A 19341-nucleotide genomic window follows, 5' to 3' on the forward strand; every position below is an offset into this window, starting at 1 on the left:
CGCGTGGTGAGCGAGCAACGGGTCGGAGCAACCCAAACAATTGGACCCCTTGTTTTATTGTGGGACATTTGTGAAACTTTCGACATGCTCATAAAATTGCTCGTTTAACTCATTTAACTTGTGCGTTCTTTTTCTTTTTCTTTTTCTTTCTCTTTCCCTTTCGCTTTTTCTTTATTTCTCTCACATCTACCCATTAAAAGTGCGCTAAAGGGGGTATAAATACATTTGCATATGCAACATACAAACTCAGGTAGTGGAGCAACAGAGAGCAATTCAGTTTTCATAAAATACAAAACGTATCTGTATGGGTCGATCTGTCAGTCTGCACGAAGATGGATGGATCTTGAGAGTTGTTGAAATATATTAAAATACATGGAGATAATGATAAGTCTTAATATGTTTTCTCGTTAAACTCGTAGCAAACAAGCGATGTTGGCAGAGAGATTTGTTTAGTTTTATCAAAGATTTCAGTTTCATAATAATAAATCTTGATATGTTTCTTTTTAATATTCCTTTAAAGAGACGTCTATTTAGATTTATAAAAGACTAGCTGGCCCGGCAAACTTTGCATTGCCCTCTATATTATTTCTAGGTAAAAAATTGTTGAAAGCTATGTTGTTCAGGTTGGGATACACTCTGATTAATTTATTAATCGGATTTTCATTCAAGCGCCTTGTAAAGGACATTCTTCGTTTTTTGGTCAGGTGCAAGAACAAATAATGCGGATGGTTTGCCAACACGTGAGCTTGCCACGTTCAATTGACCATGAGAAAAACACACATTTTCTAGATTGAGGCCACAAATAGTCAAAGATTGGCCCTGTGACTTGTTGATCGTCATGGCGAAGGCAAGACGAAGCGAGAATTCAAATAAATTCAAAGGGCATATCTTTTGAGATCATCGGAATCCTAGGAATAAGAACTTCCTCATCTTTAAATTTTCCTTTGAGTATCGACGCGTGAATCACATTGCTCATCAGTTTTCTTATCACCAAACGCGTTCCATTGCACAGTTTTGGTTGGTTTAAATTTCTAAGCATGCAAATCTTGGAGAATTGCTCTTTTCATAGCTGTGTTCATTTCTTGACGCCGGTCAAGTTGTTCTTCCATATTGCCCATGAAGTATATTTGCAAGAATTTTTGCTGTGCATCTTCAATAGGTTGCAATGATCCAATGCGATGGCAAATCTGGCCTTGAATCTTTAAATTCAAAGCCATAGTTATAGTTAGATTTACAAACACTTTTTACATAAATCTAACAAACTACATTATTCCAAAATTTTTTTTTTTTTTTTTATTTTTTTTTATTTTGACAGTCATAGAAAATAACATTTTTAACGTAAATTACCTTAAATGTCGGATTATATCCGTTACCAATAATTTCCGCCCCAAATGAAGTCATTTGAAAACAGGCATTGTATTTTTGAGTGCTCGTTAGAAAATGTGATTCTAGTGTTTCGCCGTAAAGCAGGGAACGCAATGCTCTGGTGGCGAGACCACTAATGGCAATGTCACTTTACCACTAAGGCAGCACAAACCGGGCGTTTCACCAGCAAACTTCAATGCGCCACAATGCTGGCAAACAACGTCCATTGGACCAATGCAAACTAAACGATTCAAGCTGTAATCAATGGTGCAATCATATCGAAACGCTGCTCGATTCAAATCAATCCTTGAACCATTTCTTATTGCCATTTCACTATTCGCTATTCCGTTGCCTAATTGCATTATGGGTCCGCCGGGAAAGATTAGATCTTCTAGGACGCGGCATTTTTATTAATAGTAATACTGCCCTCGCACAAAACCATATAAATCAATCGAGAAATATAAATATAAATAATTTACACAAATTTATGTTTGAGACAAACAAATACCTGAACTTTCGAGATATTTAGCTTTTGTAAAAGTCCAAAAATATAAAAAGCCAAAAATACACTTTTTAATAATTAACTTTTTTTTTTTTAATTTCGAATTTTTAATTTTTTATTTATTTTTGATTAGTCAGGTTTTAATCTTTTGATTTTTTTTTTAATTTTTTCAGATTTTTGATTTGAAATATTTAGAATGTTTAAAAGTCCAAAAATATAAAAAGCCAAAAATACACTTTTTAATAATTAACTTTTTTTTTTTTTTTTTGAATTTCGAATTTTAAATTTTTTATTTATTTTTTGAACAGTCAGGTTTTAATCTTTTGATTTTTTTTTTTTAATTTTTGCAGATTTTTGATTTGAAATATTTTTCTTTTTGATTAGGAAAAAAATTTTTTTTTGTTGAATAGTCTTTTTTTTTTTTTGAATAGTCTGGCCTGCTCGAGGCTGTGCCGTAGACTGACTGACTACATTTGTTTATTTACTTCTACACTATTGTCAAAACTGTCACTGTTACCAAGCCTACTGTGTATAAAAAAAATTTGAACATTTGGGGAAAAAACCGCGTTTTTCAAGTATTCGGTAAATTTTTTCAGTATTTTTAAGACCCTATACTAAACTCGTTGCGGAGACAAATCCAACAAATCAAAAACCATGAAAATTGGTCCAGCAGATCTCGAGTTATAAGTGCTTGGACACTTTTACACAACTCTCTTTTATATATATAGATTTAAATTTAAAGATATGTATATGTAAATGTATAGAGAATAAATTGAATTTTTTATAGAAGTATTCTTAACGATATATGTCTGTTTTCTAGTAGTATTTGTATATTTTCGAGAATCTAGTATCTCGTATAAAACATAGTTTTGAGTAAAAAACGTAGTTTTGGGTTATCCAATATTAGCAATGCTAAACCTTACTAACAATATGATCATATCATATGCATATTCGAGACTACCTAATAGTATTAATTTCGACCAATTGGGAAAGAAACTATTTAATTTAATTTAAATATTTTATATATTACAAATTTACATAGATATTATAAAGAATAGTTTGTACATATACAACAAGCTTATTATACCCATTATTTTTATTTTTAACAAAATTGAAGAATTTGCGTTTCATTAGCATATAAAAATACGTATTTTGTATTTTTTTATTTTTCTCCAAATATTAATTTGACAAAATTCTGAAAGAGCTTTTCCTAAATAGTTTTGAGCTACAAACAATTTTTGAATCACCGATGACTGGGTAGCTTCTACTCAGCTACTCTCGACTTTACAAGCTCATCTTTATTTATTTTCTTTTTTTTTTTTTTAGAAAGTTTGCATAAATTGTTACGAAAAATGAAAAGAACGAAGTTAATAATGCCAGAAGGCATTTGGCAGTGGCGAACTCCAAGCTCCTGCTTGGTATAGAGAGCAGGATTTCGGCTGGGCGACAATGAAAATAATTCAATTAAAACACTTTTCCACTTTGCGCCCTCGCATGCCAAGTTACAATAACGTTCAACAAAATTAACACATAGAGCAAGCTTTTCCCCTTTCCCTTCGGGCTCAGTCCCTTGCCCCATCGTCCCCTCGTCCGACCTTCATGTGTGCATTGCCCGCGGGCGTTTTGCATAAAGTTTACCAGAACGCGGTTGCCTTTCGTGTGGTCAAAGTTTTGGGCGGCCAGGCTGTGCCCTCTCGGCGACATCTATGCCATGTTTACTTTGGTACTTAGCCATTGTTGTTCTGGCCTAGCTGTTGCTTAAAGCCGCAAAGTAGCTTTGGTGCCAGAAAATTTAAATTCAACCCCGGCTAAGCCCCACAAAACAATCCTACAGCAGAGTCCTGTTTCAGTTTCAGTTTCTGGTTTCTCTATCTCTATCTTTCTCTCTATCTCTATCTCTATCTTTATCCCTGTCCCTGTCCGTGTCCGTGTCTGTGGTTAGCTGGTGCTTTGTGTATTATTTTAAGATTTGATTGGTTGGGCTGCAGTCATGTTTGGTGTTCGTGTTGGCGTTGGCTTTAGCCTGTCCCTGTGTCTGCCCCTGGTCGTGTTCTTCCATTAAGCCATTTGCATTTTCATTGCCCATTGTCGAGCTGCCGTCATTCGAAACTGATTAGCATTTGAATATGATAAACTGAAAGAATGATACATGCAACAAAAGTAGATTGTTGCCCAAAGTTAAGATATACTAGCCTAGCATCCAACATAGTCTCTATGATAGGTTGTTTAATCAACCTTACTGTCTCATGTGTAGATGCTTGTGTGCTATACACAAATCAGTCCATGAGCCTAGGGCTCAAATAAAAACTTAACTCCTTTAATTGGCCACTTCAAAGCCAAAAGCCCATGCGGCAATTTGAACAAAATATTTCCTTAATTTTTATGCGCATTTAACCCTTTAATGCAGACACATGGCCACCATTTGCAGCATTTTAAGTCCATTAAAAATTGTTTTTCCATAATTTTTTACACCGCATTCAAGCGCAGGGCCCAAAACATTCATAGCGCATCGACTGTTTCACTAGCCTCCATCCAGCGTCGTTTTCGCTGTCGCTCGTTAAAAATCAATCCCCAAACGTCGAGCCCCCCTTTATGTCGGCCGCCCACTTAGGACGACCGCATGGAATGCGCATTCAGGCTGGGATCCAAATTGAGAATCGACTATATTGGCGGATTTAAAGGAGGAGTCAGCAGGGAGTGGCAGGGGGCGGAAGGGGGAGGCTGGGGAAGCAGGTCGGTCCAGCGTGTTGTTGCGAAGGTGTCGCTGACTCTGCCCCGTCGCGGTCAATATGCGAGACTATAAGTCTATATAAGCGCCGCCACAGCAGCCATGTAGCTGATATCTTTTGCTAGCATATCTCTGTGTGTGTTAGTGTCTGTGTATGCGTGTGTCATGTGTCATGTCCATGTGTGCCCGTGTCTGTGTGTGTGTGTGTGTGTGTGTGTGGGCATGTGGTTGTGTGCGCGTGTGTTGCTGTTGTGAATATATGGGAATTTGTTTTGTCATATCGTTTCGGTTGGTTTTTTGCTCTCTTTCTCCCGAATCGAGCGCTACAAAATGGAGCTGTTACGAACTTGAATAGCCTTTGGTCACTGCTGTCATTCAATTGCATTCATTTATATTTCTTAAAAATATTTAAATTGACTAAAGCGATACTAGCATAATGTGTGAGTATTTAAATAAAACATATACTATACTATAATTCTTTTCAATGGCCAACAATATTTTTTTTTTTTTTTTCTTTTATTTACTATTACATTCACTATTATATGTAGGTCATATATGTAAATATATTTCGAGTATATTCTCGCAAATTTTATTAATTGTAATGAGAGTCTCGAGACTCTAGCTCTCTCACCTTGGGAAGATATAACATGCATTTGCTGAGATTCAAAATAAATAATTTATATTATATGAATGTATATATGCAAGATGAGAAGAAGTTAATAAGTTAATAAATAAATAAATAATTATATATATAAGTAAATTCTATTCGTTTTTTCTATTTCTGTCTATTTCTGGATAATAATACCATACTCACTCAAATTATCTTATCACAAGATTCTTATGTAATTTGTTTCGCTGTTCTCTCTATAGCTAGAATATTCTGCTGCTGATCACTAAGTAAAGTCGATTACCAAGTATAGATGCATCAGTATTTGGCGTGGCCGAATGATTTTGCACTGACGGGCAGTGAAGCGCAACATCCAATCTACGTAGGGCTATAGATTTGCCTATGACCGTGGCTCTGTGAGTCCGGCCCGAAAAAGTGTCCAATGTAACGCCACAACAAAGAACGTTAATTGACGCCAAAATGCTGCAAACAAAAAACAAAAACCGCTTGCAAAATTCAGAAAAAAGAAACGGGGAAGGCAGGGGTAAAAAACGAAAATCAGACGGAAAACAAATAAAAAACGAAGCATGTGTAAAAAGAATTTGTCCAGTTGGACACATTCTGTAACAGGCGATACGAGCGGCGATAGCGCCAAGCCGCTTTGGGGCTGTCTTGGCTGCACAATTTAAATTCAGCTCGGACTATCGCCCCAAGTGGCTTGATTAACCCAAACGATAGGCGGGGCAGGTCCTTGTGAGTGGGCGTTGTTGAATCAGCACACGTGATTAATGGCTTTTAATTATGTCAGAGCGCGACGGCAGGATCGAGCGATCCTGGACTGTTGCCTATGGGCTGTGGGATGTGGGATGTGGGCGGTGCGCTGTGTGCAGCGGTATGCCAGTTAACCGTTTGACATTAAAAAATTGACACCGTTCGGGGTGAAATGTTGCCGACATCTATGGCGTTCCGCCTGACAACTGTCTGGCACACGTAACCGAGTTAAAGTTCTCGCTGCCCTGCCGCTCGCAATTGCGGAAGCACACGATACGAGGGAGCAGGCCACGGCCAGAACAAGGGCAGGGTACGGGCCTGGCAGGACACGGCAGAGCCCGGTAGAGCACAAACAAATTTCAAGCACGGACTTCGTTGGGCAGTTGCACGTCGGGCATTCGTTGCCAGCTGTGATTGTGTGTGGGCGTTTGTCTCGCTTGTCGCATTTAATGAAAGCGTCATAAATTATGTTGCAGTTGACGAAAGCGACCAGAGCCAAGCGAGCACCGACTGCGAGGGGGTATTGTACTTAGCATATGCACGTGGGTAACATATGTGCCCGAAGTCGGACGACTTGCTAAATGGAGTTTGCGCTTGAAGTAATGTTAAAAAGCTGACAACTCAAGCTGAAAATGTAACGAATATTTATGAGGTGACGGTGTTGTGGTATTTCATTCATATTTTTATTGCGCTGCATGTTTTATCGCGCACCTATAGCAGAACATGAGCCAAGTAGCTCATGTATATCGTAAAGAATAATATTAGAATGTTAGTTAAGCAATCAGTTTTCGAGTTACGCTTTAGGACGAGCTCCGAGATCGTTGCATTCGCCGAAAACCTCATTGAAGACGCGCTGTATGTTATGGATCCCATTTTGACCAGTTTTCCATTTGCATCTCCGCCTGGTAAATCTGTCAGGCGCTGAGGTAAAAACAGTACTATGTCCTTCTTTGCTTCCTTTGTTCTTCTGAAGGCGGGCAGAGACGCAAACGCATTCGACGAGGGGCACCCAAGGCAGAACAGAATGAAAAGCAGCTGCCGCACTAACAGCATAATGGCTCTCCATGCGGCAACTGTCTCAGATCAACTGCTTTTTATTTAACTCGCGCAGAGATCTCCCAGCAGAGCAACTGCTTATCTTCTCTCTTGAGAGGCTTTCGATGTGACCAAAAGATCTGGCAATTGAGAAGTTTGTTTAGGGAACAGCTGTTTCGAAATGCGCTCTGTGCTATCTTACCTAAATTCGTCACGTTCTCAGCGCGATGTTATGAAATAGTATCTTCAGCTCAATATAGATAATGAATTTATTTGGATAGTTGAAGATTTGTCTGACTTGTCATCTCCGTATGTACATATGTATGTATTTGGACAGCTTATGGAATGTGTGTGTTGGATAGTTCGAACGTCGAATGCTTTGCAAGCTTTGAAATCTATCGATAGAAATATCGATAATGTCGATGGGAGAAAATATCGATGGTGTTGCAAGTTGCAGCTCTAGTTTGCTACTCTTATTGGGAAAGCTCGAGAAATGTACATATGTATGTATTCGATTAGAATTGGAATACTTCCAATCCATTTTGAAATGCCCATTTCCAATTCATATTAAAATAAACTATCGATGGTGTTGCAACTCTAGTCACTAAATCTCATATTCGATAGGAATTGGAAAACTTCCAATGTTCTCCTCACCGGCAGGAAAATATACGCTTTTTATCCATTTGCAATGGGTATGAGAAAAAATGCAAAGTTTTCAATAAAAGTTGAGAAAATATTGTCGTAGTTGGGCGTGGCGAAGGGCTTACACACATCCACCCGAACGACATTCAGACAGACGAGACGAGAGTTTCTGTGTAGCAAATCAAATAATTATAAAAGTTGAGCAACAAGCCGAAGCCTAGCCTTTGGCAATGTTTGGCCAAAAACTTGAGGCACACGAACAAACTTTACTCAAAGGTGCAGGCAAAACTTTCGCCAGCCAACTAGCAAAAATTCATTTAGGCGCATTTAGGCGGCTGTTAGGTAAAGGGCCGACCGAGCCTTGCTTAGCTGCTGCTGCTGTTCCTGTTCCTGTTGCTGCTGCAATATGCCGAAACATTTTTAAAGCTCAACTGCAATTTAAACAGACAAATCATATTTTGGACACAAATTTTGTGCAGCCTCAGCGACGCCGGCGAAAGTTTTGCCCAGCAGCGTTGGCAAAAAAGTTTTGTCGACGCCGCTGCCTTCGCCACCGCCGACGTCGACGTCGACGCCTCGGCCGGAACAGGCTTCCTGGGTGGCTCTGGGACTGCCGTTCTCTCAATCCTGTCTGCCAATTCGAGTTATAGAACTCCAGCGAAGCTTGTGAAATACGCTACAGCCTTGGAACAGCTACGCTTTGATGGATTTGCAGCTCGCAACGAGAGCGCAGCGAGCCGAGAAATGCGAGTCGGTGTCCAGCTCATGACCACTGCACCACTTTTCACACACTTTGCTTTTAAATTTCGTCATATTTTTATTTCTGTACCTGAACTAAACTTAAGCACTATTGCGACTCAAAACGCTTTTCCAGTCTATGCGTTTTTCTTAGCCGCGTCTATTCACCTGCCTTAGAGGTTTTGGCCTCCTTTTGAACTGGTTCGGCCTCTGTTTAGGCCTAAACCTTAGCTTAGGCCTCATGTTTGGCCTTTTGGGTCTGTTCTTGATCGGCCTTGGACGGTTTTTTGGCCCGAATTTAGCTCCATTGTCGGGATTGGAGGGTGTCAAAGGACTTGCTGCCTCATTGGAATCTTCTTCGATATCCTTAATTGCTTGATCGAATTTTTCATTCATAATTTCGGGCAATCGATCGAATTTTTCATTCATAATTTCGGGCAATTTTTCTTGAGAATGTTAATCATTACTACACATTTAACTTCCTTGCGAGAACTGACAACCTTACCATCGTCTTCCTCCGAACCAAAATTGTCTTTATAGTCATCATTGTCATCATAGTCATCATACTCCTCGCAACTAGCATCCTGAGTCAAAAGCAGGACACCTGAAAGCCCAAGTAGCAGCAGCAGTGATAATCTCATTGCAAAATTTATAATTACTTATTGTTAGTGGAGTTGTTTATATACGAAATTGTGTTCAAATATCTTAAGAAACAGCTGGTTTGCTCAAGTGTTCAATTAGAACGATTTATACCTTGTACTCTTGAAAATGTAGGTTATAGTGGGCTGTGAGGGTAGAGACATGTGTGGAGGAGTACATTAATATTGTAATGTTTATACTATAGAATCTTTTCTGTGTGTCTGTAAACGAGCATCGATCTTACAAACCTTGATTTAGAGGTTTTCAGATGCTTGATAAGGTTTCTGTAGGTCATAATTTGTGCTTCTTGGATTCGTGGACAAATGTATAACTCCCGCCTTTTTCTCTCGAAATTGACGTTAACAAAAAACCGAGTGACCACCTAAAGTTTCAAATTTGCTTTGATTATATTGTAAGCATTGCTTTGATTATTATTATTATAATTATTATTATTATTATTATTATTATTGTATTATTATTATTATTATTATTATTATTATTTATTTCTTTATTTATTTTTTTTCATTAAAGAAATTTGTTTAGATTATTTTATGTCTTATAAGTCTCATGGTACATAATAGCTTTCATAAATAACTCTAAATTGCTATGCTATAGATTGATGAAATATTCCTTTTAATTTTGTCTGTATAATAGCCATGGCTCGGAATCTGTAAATGTCTACAAAGTTTGTTCAAAAATCTTGTTCAATTATCTCTTACATACATACAATCAGCAATTACATTATCTTAATGATTGGTGTATTTATCATTATTGGACTTACAGTGTATAACATTAATATTCTGTTTTCTACTTTCCCAATTGCAAACAAAAATAAGAAATATAAATTTAGTTTCAACAAGTAAGAAGGCTCCAGTCGAGACTGCTCGACTAGGAGATACTCTAGTATTCGAATCAATATGCGCTTCTTTTATGCACACATACATACACATGCACATTTAGTTGAGCAATATTTATTTGTTAAATAATTTCTCTTGTAGTAAGACTATCTTTATGAAACTTTCAGAGCGTGAGTACGATTTTTTTACAAATTGGGGGCGAAGGGGCGTGGTATCCAAACTCTGTAAATTTTTGTATCCATCAACTATAGATACACAGTAAATTTGAAGTCTACAGGTTTAAAAGTGTTGAAATTAGGCTGAAAAAACAAAAGCAAATTTTTGATTATTCTCGATAAAAAAGTTATCGGATGATTTATCGAAAAAATAAAGCAAACTCGTACTGAGTATGGTACAATTTCAGCTCTCTAGCTCTTATAACTTCCGAGATCTAAGCGTTCATACGGACGGACAAACGGACAGGGCTATATCGACTCAGCTCGTCGCCCTAATCAAGAATGCATATACTTTATCGAGTCTGCGATGACTCCTTTTGCCTCTTACATACTTTTCACAAAACCATTGTACCCCGATTTCCCCTTTTCAATGGGTTCAGGGTATAAAAAGATTAAATTATAGTTTTATATAAATCGATAGATTACTTATATATAGAATTACTTAGGTGCAATGTATTCTAGAATATTTTCATTTATGAATATCCTGCGACCTGACTAGAGGGTGTTCCAAAGTCAGCCAGTCTAGCGCAAGTTGCTTGTTTTTTCAGTCAATTCCTAATATTGGTTCAAAATTTGCAAAATTTAAAATAAAACCAAATTAGAGTAAATAAACCTATTATTGGTCTACTTATAATATTTAACGCCATCCATTGTTTAAATTTATTGTTCGACTTCCCTAGTTGTTGCGAGTTTTTAATCCGTCGATTTTAGTCCCTTCTGAAGTCGTTTAGTTAATTACATTGTATATGCAAATAGAAGCATGTTCCGAATATAGGGAATCTCTGAAAAAATTCCTAACTAGATAGTCACATTTGATGTGCTCAAGTGGAGAGCTTGAGCTCAACACCTTAATAATATTCTGCAAGTCTTTGCATACTTGAGAGCACATTGTCAGTGCATTAAGTATATCTATTGAGGAGCAACAGCAACATCCCGGCCCATTACAAAGCCGCATTGGCAGCACGTATTCAACTTGGATACATATGAGGGAGACGTGTGGTGGGTTGGTGGGTGAGTGCTGGATTTCAATCAAGCAGCAGACAATTGGCCCGCTGCTGGCTCTCCAAGGACTTTATTATGCCAAGGATAGCGCGTTTTTAGAACGCGCTTAAAAATGCTTTTCTTGTAGCAGCCCAGCCAAGCAGCAATCAAATCAAATAAAATATTCATTTTGATCTTTGAACTGTGCATAAATATGCAACCGCCAACTGCCACACAGATTTGCCAGCACATAAAAATATATAAAAATGCGGTTTGGTGCCGCACTTTATCATCATCCTGGCAAGGACGACGACGACGTCGACAGTGAGGACGTCAACGACAACGCGTCGTCAATATCCTTGTAACAAGGCAAAAATAACAAAACGAAAAAAAAAAAGAAAATTGAATGCGGGAAAAAGAAACGACGAATGAATGAGTATAAAATCGTATCCTTCCTAGTGCCAGCGCTCATTTCGTTTTCTCTCGATTCTCGTTTTGATTTCGTGGAGCGAATTGATATGAATAGCTGGGACTTAGGATTAGGGTTAAGTGATTTACTCGAGACACTGACATTCTAAAGCGCAAATTGTGGCCCTTAAGGAATGCTTTGTGCTTGCTAATTGTTCGCCGATTGAAGCTTCATCCATGAGTATAGGAAGTCTACCTCGCCAAACTTAATTTCAGCCTAATGCAATCCACTTACAATTGCTTTATCAGATTTACTTGCTGCGAAATTGCATTTCCAAGCAACTTCAGCTGCAGACCGGCCAGTAAAAAATGCCCTCAGCCATACGGAAAAGGCAAGGCATGCCAACGTCTCTGAGCAGACGGGGACAACCTTATTGTTGAAATATTTATTTTTCTGTCCTGCCGGCTGGCTGCTCGTCCCATTGTCCTGCCGTAGACTGACTCAATCTGCCATCAATGTTAACTCTAAATATAATACCACAAAAAAAAAAAAAAAAAAGAAGAAGAAAAAGAAGAATAAGAAGGATACTTACCTTCATCTGCCCTCGGATTTGCCATGTTTATCAGCCGTTTACCAGCATCGTTGACTTTTGAATATGTTTCCTGTGGGGCGTAGTTTATAGGGCGACTCCCTGTGCTTGACTGCGCATTAAACTGAGCTTTCGATATGATTTTGGTTTGACAAAAACTTAAACGAAACTTTTGCTAAACAGTTTGCAAATTATATTCATTAATTTATACAACTTTCCTTAGGTATGATGATGTTGAAGCGTAGTAATGGAAACTACGTATCAAGTCAGACTGAGCCAAAAGCTAATTAAAATGTTACTATATGCATTTAATAACACTGTTAGAAATGGTACAAATCGTAGATTATGCTTTTTGGAAGTAAACTTGGTTACAAGAAACATCTTAGTCTATGCTTCCTCTCTCAGAAAAAATTCTAAAAAAAGTCTAAAAGTCTAAATAAATTAACTGTCAAAACAAATTTCAAGATCAATTAAAACACGCTTACATCTTAAAAGGTAGTCCGGATAAGTTATGATACTCAAAGGAGGATTAAAGTCAGAAAATACCAATCTAGCTGCCTTGTACAGGGTCCGAGTGAATATGTTTATTTTAAAACTTAGCTTAATTTGTTGGCAGTTAATCAAGCACTGCCTCATAGATATGGTGTGCGGGCAGCGGCTAGAAGAGGAACGCCTGAGAAGATCTTTAATTGTTACTCTCTACCGCAACATTGAGCTGGCATTGTTGCGGACTTAAATGTGATTTGAAATGTGCAAAAACAAAAGATTTATAGGCTTGCACAAGCCCCGAATAGAAATGCCGCAACCTGCTCCTGCTCCTGCTCTCAGGTTGTTGCTGGGCTGGCGCACATAATCAACTAATTCAATAATCCAACATGGGGTCCGATGGCCTAGGAGTCGAAGCAAAATAACATGCGACACTGTGATTTATATCCAGCGGGTGCGAAATACAACAAAACATTTCCTGTACATTTCAGTTGAGCTGAGAGTACGCCTTGTACTCGTATCCTTGTTGCAACAACTTAATGCGCAAAAACAAACAAAAATGCGATGGCCAGGAGAAGAAGAAGAAGAAGAAGCAGCAGCAGCAGCAGCAGAGGCAGCGGCAGCGGCAGAAGTGTTTGACCAAGGGCACTGCCAAAACATACTAAAGAGAAATGTTACGTTGGACTTCTTTCTTTATAGAGGCCGGAGCAGAAATTGTTTAGCATGTCGTTTGCTATTCAAACAATTTGCATATCCTTTTAGTGCAGCGAGCGTACTTAAGAAACAACAAGCATTAACAGCACCAACAACAACAACAACAACAACAATAAAACTCCTGAGCAGGCATACCACCACGACAGCTAACCGAAATCCAATGTCAGCTCAAGAATTTGCAGGCTATGGTGAGCTAAAGTGTACAAAAAATATTGCAGACGGGTATAACCAACTGCGCTATACTCTAGCATACAGAATATCTTACGTTCCTTCTTACTGTATGGTATATTCGCTCTTGCTGGATAGCCAGAGTGGTGCTCTGATAATCCTCTAACGATGAAGCACTACACAAAGCCAAAACTCTCTCTTCACCCTGCCTAGCAAACATTCCGAACAAAAAAGAAACTAACGTCGAATTTTATTTAACACGTACGAGGCGGTCAAGGAATGTGATGCTTAAATGCCACAGGGGCAAGGCGCAACAGGGGCAACGTTTTAAAGCATTGAAGCGAAAAGTGAATGGAGGCGTCTCTCAGAGCATCGCCAATGTCGCCATACTTGCGTCCTTGTCCAGTTGCCAGTTGCCAGTTGCCAGTTGCCAGCCATAATATTTATGCGCAGACGTTGCTCAATAAGCTGCTCAAGGATTTATTAGCCAAATGGACAGATTTGACTGCCTGGCTGTGCGGCTGTACGGCTGTGTGCCTTTGCCATATGGGAAGGCTGTCGCTAGTCCAACAGTGGCCGTGGTCCACGCCATGTGTTGCCTTTCAATACACAGAAAGAAATTGGAGACGAGCTAAGCTTTTCCTGTTGAATTTAAATTCGTATTGCTAGCTGAAATGTTATCAGATCTAATATGTATATATACGGCAAATAATGCCTGTAGAACTTTCTACACTGATTACTTTCTGATTGATGTAAATCAATATTTAAATTAATAATCAAAAATATAATTGCAATATAAATGATTATAAACATATTAAAAACAAGTAAGAACGTTGCAGTTGGACGTTACCGACTACGGAATACTCATTCACATCCCATCAACAATTTAGTAGTTACGTTTCGCTCTAATACTGTGGAATATACAGGTTTTTCAGACTTGTCACGCCTCTACTGGGCGTAGACACCTCATTTTTGGTCAGTTCTTAGAACGAGATAACGGTACCCTAACTGCAATATTTGAGTGCTTACCCTCAAAAAATGTGAAAATTACAGGGTGTTTTTCGATATGCCACGTCCCTAAAGAGGCGTAAAAACTACCAGTAACTCAACTATTCAAATTTGAAGCTTCTAGCTATTATACTTTAGCAGATATAAACTTTTGCGGTTTGCCACGCCCCCTGTGGGTGGACATATTTCCGACAAAGCTTTTTGGTCTTGGGTGATCAGCCCGAGTATATATAAAAATTATTGATTTTATTTATTATTTGAGGTCTCTGGCATCAATAGTGTCCAAAATATAGCAGAATATAAAAAATCACTATATCTTCAGGTCCGATTTGCCGCGCCTCTAATGGGCGTAGTTTTATAATTTTGTCTTTAGACTTTATAGAATCATAACATTAGCTGACGTCCAAAATTTCAGCATTCTAGGTTTACAACTCTAGAAGATACAGTTTTATCCGATTTGCCACGCCCTCAATGGGCGGAGATGTATCCGCCATAGCTCGTGATCTAGGGTGGTCGAAGCGAACCTACATACCAAATTTCAGCTTTCTAGCTCTTCAACTAACATGATTTCTGGTATATCGGAAAATGCATTTTCCGATTTGCCACGACCCTAGTGGGCGGATCGGGAAAATTTTAGCACTTTATAAATCGGAGCTATACACGAGTATGTGTTCCAAATTTCAGGTCTCTAGCTTCTATAGCGCCGAAATAGATTGCGTTCATACGGACAGACGGACAGACGGAGGAACAGCAAGACGGACATTGCACAAAACCAATATACTGATTCACTTTCGTGAATGAGTATAATTATACTTGATTATAATGTTCAAAGTACTTAAATACCTTATATGGGAATTATGTTGTTTTCTGAAAAAGAACATGCTCTCTACAAATCGGAGAAGTTTTCTAATCTGAATTCCCAGAGTTAATTATAAACTAAATTGTTGATGACGGCTTTATGTAAAGATAAGTCTAGGGATAAGTCGGATATGTAAATGAATATGCATTATCTCTATTGAAATATTGTGTTATCGTAATGAATAAAATATAATTTGCCAACATTGCATTCAGAGTGTAAGAAACGTCGTGCAGTGTAGGAACTTTAACGCCAAATTAGAGATTTTCATTGTTTGATACTCAACAAATAATATATATGTATGTATATCGAATGGACTTCCAGACTTTTAGCCAACTGTTTGATGAATGCTTTTAGAATCTTTGCATTGAATGGCAATTTTTCTAGATTTACAACTAGCAACTGAATGCAAGCGTTAGCTAAGCAGTTGTCCAACCCCAACTCCAAAGGGAGTGTGTCGGTGTGAGTGTGTGTGTGACAGAATAAATATGCGAAGCAAAGGGACTCAGTAGAACAAAGACATTTTCTACACTGCAGCATGAGCCCTTTTTCAGTATCCGCGTTTAATGGAGGTTGAATAATCGCTGGATTGAACTATTCAATTTTTACGATAGCGTTTACCTGCTAGTTGCTGTAAGGGAGCATGATAAGAATTAAAGTTAATGTCAGACGGTTACGGTTACATTAGTGCAGTTGGTCGATAAATGAAGAGAGGGAAGAACACAACTATTGATATCTACATCTATCCATACTCAACTATCGATATACACATCTATCGATACTTATTTTATGGCAATGAGGTTGGTGTCCGATGATCGTGAATAACTTAAGCAGAAAAGGAAGAGCGGGAACGTAATTTTAAGTAGAAGCCGAAGAAGATGAGCTGCAGAAATAATTTAAATAAATAACGAAATTAAGCCTTCTACAATAATATTGCTAACCAGAAAACATATTAACAAAGCTATAACAAACTATATTAATTATCAACAGGATTATCGACAGCCAATAAGTAATTTATTTGGTTCATGCGCATAAATATCATCAAAGGTTTTGTATTTGTTATTGGAATCATGGAAATGGAGGATTCTCATTAGCAATAATGAGGCGGACTGAGTGGGCAATACAAAAAAAAAAAGTGTTATACTTTAAGCTGTTTGCGTACCGACCGAAGTTTGCAAAGACATCGCGATTAAACCGGCTCTTGGTCACAGTCAACGTGATATGTATTCGAAATGAGTCGATTCGAATTTTGGTTAAATATTCAATTAAAAACGGTCACATTTCTCACAGCCTTCGCATCGACTCTTGTAGGTCAAAGCTAGTAGGTATGTACAGCACTAGAGCATTACTTTGACATTAAAAAATTGTAAGATTAACATGGCTCAAACTCATTAGTGACATGATTTTGGTTTTATTTATATTGATATTAGAGGCGTTAATTGGTTATTTCATATAAAATTCACTGTCTAATAAATATATTTCATAAAGCAGCTCGTCTAGCCAATATTGATTATAGTTTATTTATTGGAAATTATGCTTTGTGGGATAGCTCATGGTATAGTTTCCCAACTCTATCATAAAGCAGCGAAAATGTATTGCGCCCTAGGAGTCTTTGAGTAGTTTTAGTGATTTATTTTAGCTTAAAAAAAATCAAAATTGAATTAAAGAAAAATTATCTTAGTTCAGGTACAACCTGAACATTCACCATTCATCATTCACGAAAGCGAAATTTTATACTCATTCACGAAAGTGAATTATTATACTCATTCACGAAAGTGAATTATTATACTCATTCACGAAAGTGAATTAGTATATTGGTTTTGTGCATTGTCCGTCTTGATGTCTGTCCGCCTGTCCGTATGAACGCAGTATATTTCGGCGCTATTGAAGCAAAGAAATTTGGGACACATATTCGTGTATATCTCCGATTTATAAAGTGTTAAAATTTTCCAGATCCGCCCACTATGGGCCTGGAAAATTGGAAAATGAATATTTCGACATGCCAGAAATCATATTAATTGAAAAGGTAGAAAGCTGAAATTTGGAATGAAGATTCGCGTCGACCACCCAAGATCACGAGCAATGGCGGATATATATGGGGGCGTGGCAAATTGGATAAAACTGTATCTCCAAGAGTTTAACAGTTAGAATGCTGAAATTTTGCACGTAAGCTAATGATATGATTCTATAAGGTCTAATGACAAAATTATATGTCCACGTGGGCGTGGCAAATCCGACCTGATGATATAGTTATTTTTTAAATTCTGCTATAGTTTGGACTTTACCTGGTCTGACCACCCAAGACCAAAAAGCTTCGTCGGATATATGTTCGCCTACAGGGGGCGTGGCAAACCGAATAAGTTTATAGCTCTTAAAGTATAATAGCTGGAAGCTTCAAATTTGGATAGGTACCGTTATCTCGTTCTAAAAATTGACAAAAAATGAGGTGTCTACGTCTAGTAGTGGCGTGGCAAATCGGTAAAAAACTGAATTTTCTACAGTATTAGAGCGAAACTTAGCTACTAGATTACTGATGGGATTTGAATGAGTATTCCCCAGTCGGTAACGCCCGACTGCAACGTTCATATAATGTTATGTCCTTGAAATCAAGTATTTTCAAAGTAGACGTACTTGATAATTTTAAAACTTAAGTTTGAAATATTGTGCATAAAATTTAATTTGATCTGTTACCGCATTAGATACATAATCATTCGATTAAAAATTTGTATTCGCTTGCTTTCGCGGAACATTTGATAAGTTAGTCAATCAAATAGTTAGGAAAAAAAAAAAAAACAAACTTGAAACAAAAAATCATGTCACATGTCAATTATTCGCCAATTAAATTGAATAATTGATTTCGTCTGCTTTCTGAAACAGCTTTTATTTGCATTTGTATGAAATATGTTGTTATTCAAATAACTCAATGCATCAATACATACGTACAGATATTTATTTACTACAATCCGACTTGGCGATGCCAACGGCTTCATCATAAGAAATAAAAAAATATTTTCTGTTTTTCCCAGAACATGGTAGGATTCAATGTTTTTTTTTTTTTTTTTTTTTTTTTTTTTTTTTTTTTTTTGTAAAATATAATTGAATAATCAAACATATCAAGCTGAGATACGTCTGCGCCTATTTTAATACTCGTTCATCAAGCGGGTAAAATACATTGCTTCGCTTCATAAACAAGTTTAATAGGTTTAAACAGGGTGTTTAAAAATCTGCTTTATATTTATACCCTGAACCCATTGAAATTGGAATATCAGGGAATAATGGTTTTGTTATATGTATGTAAAAGGCAGAAGGAGGCGTGGCAGACCACAAAGTATATATGTCCTTGATCAGGGCGATGAGCTGAGTCGATTTAGCCCTGTCCGTCCGCTTGTATGAACGCGTCGATTTCAGAAGATATAAGAGCTAGAGACCTGAAATATCGAGTTTTGCTTATAATATCGATTACTTGCCCCGTTATTTTGATATCGATTAAAAACATTATCGTAAACCAGTAATAAATATATATCTTCGACATTTTTGAAGCTACAGTCACCAAATTTGTAATGTAAATTTATATGTACTTTATGGAGTTTCGATTTTTGTCAAAATTTACCCCCCATCCCAAGTTCACCCCCTCACCCATATATTTGTAAAAGGCGTATTTCAAATACTAGAGACTTGTGCTTTGGCAAATACATACATGCATATCTATTTTATATTCATAATCTGAAAGTTTCTTGAAGACAGTCCATCCACAAGAAAAAGTTATTAAACAATTAAGTTCTCATAGTTCGCCATCACTGCAGCCAATGCGTGGTTATGCGTGCGTGCGTGTGGCTGTGTGTGTGTGTGTGCATGTGCAAATAATTTTTGAAATATCACTTGCTCAAAGGGTTCAGGGGATCTCGTAGTCGAGCAGTCTCGACTAGAGCTTTCTTACTTGTTTATTATTTATATTATATATTTGTTTGCATATAGTACATAAATGTATGTGTATATGTATATGGTAACTCAGTACCAGAATCAATATAAAA

The 19341-nt window shown here is 37.6% G+C and overlaps 3 long non-coding RNA genes across 4 annotated transcripts; 1 reads left to right on the forward strand and 2 right to left on the reverse strand.

The window, feature by feature from the left end:
- Positions 1 to 615: 615 nt before the first annotated feature.
- Positions 616 to 2862, reverse strand: LOC149269473 (uncharacterized). Its single transcript, XR_016269752.1, has 2 exons — positions 1874 to 2862; positions 616 to 1787 (listed from the first exon to the last, which is right to left on the reverse strand). It is a non-coding gene; the product is annotated as an uncharacterized LOC149269473 (long non-coding RNA).
- A 93-nt stretch (positions 2863 to 2955) lies between these two features.
- On the reverse strand, positions 2956 to 8190 carry LOC149269474 (uncharacterized). Of its 2 annotated transcripts, XR_016269754.1 has the most exons (3): positions 7211 to 7871; positions 6771 to 7148; positions 2956 to 5685 (listed from the first exon to the last, which is right to left on the reverse strand). It is a non-coding gene; the product is annotated as an uncharacterized LOC149269474 (long non-coding RNA). The 2 variants fall into 2 exon arrangements; XR_016269753.1 differs by lacking the exon at positions 2956 to 5685 and having other exon boundaries at positions 6635 to 7148; positions 7211 to 8190.
- A 4103-nt stretch (positions 8191 to 12293) lies between these two features.
- On the forward strand, positions 12294 to 14256 carry LOC149269475 (uncharacterized). The gene is made up of 2 exons (XR_016269939.1): positions 12294 to 13466; positions 13527 to 14256. It is a non-coding gene; the product is annotated as an uncharacterized LOC149269475 (long non-coding RNA).
- The last annotated feature ends 5085 nt before the right edge of the window (positions 14257 to 19341 follow it).

This window comes from Drosophila arizonae, chromosome 4 (genome assembly GCF_054131065.1).
Source record: "Drosophila arizonae isolate 15081-1271.41 chromosome 4, UAZ_ARI_1.0, whole genome shotgun sequence".
NCBI classification, from domain to species: Eukaryota; Metazoa; Arthropoda; class Insecta; order Diptera; family Drosophilidae; genus Drosophila; species Drosophila arizonae.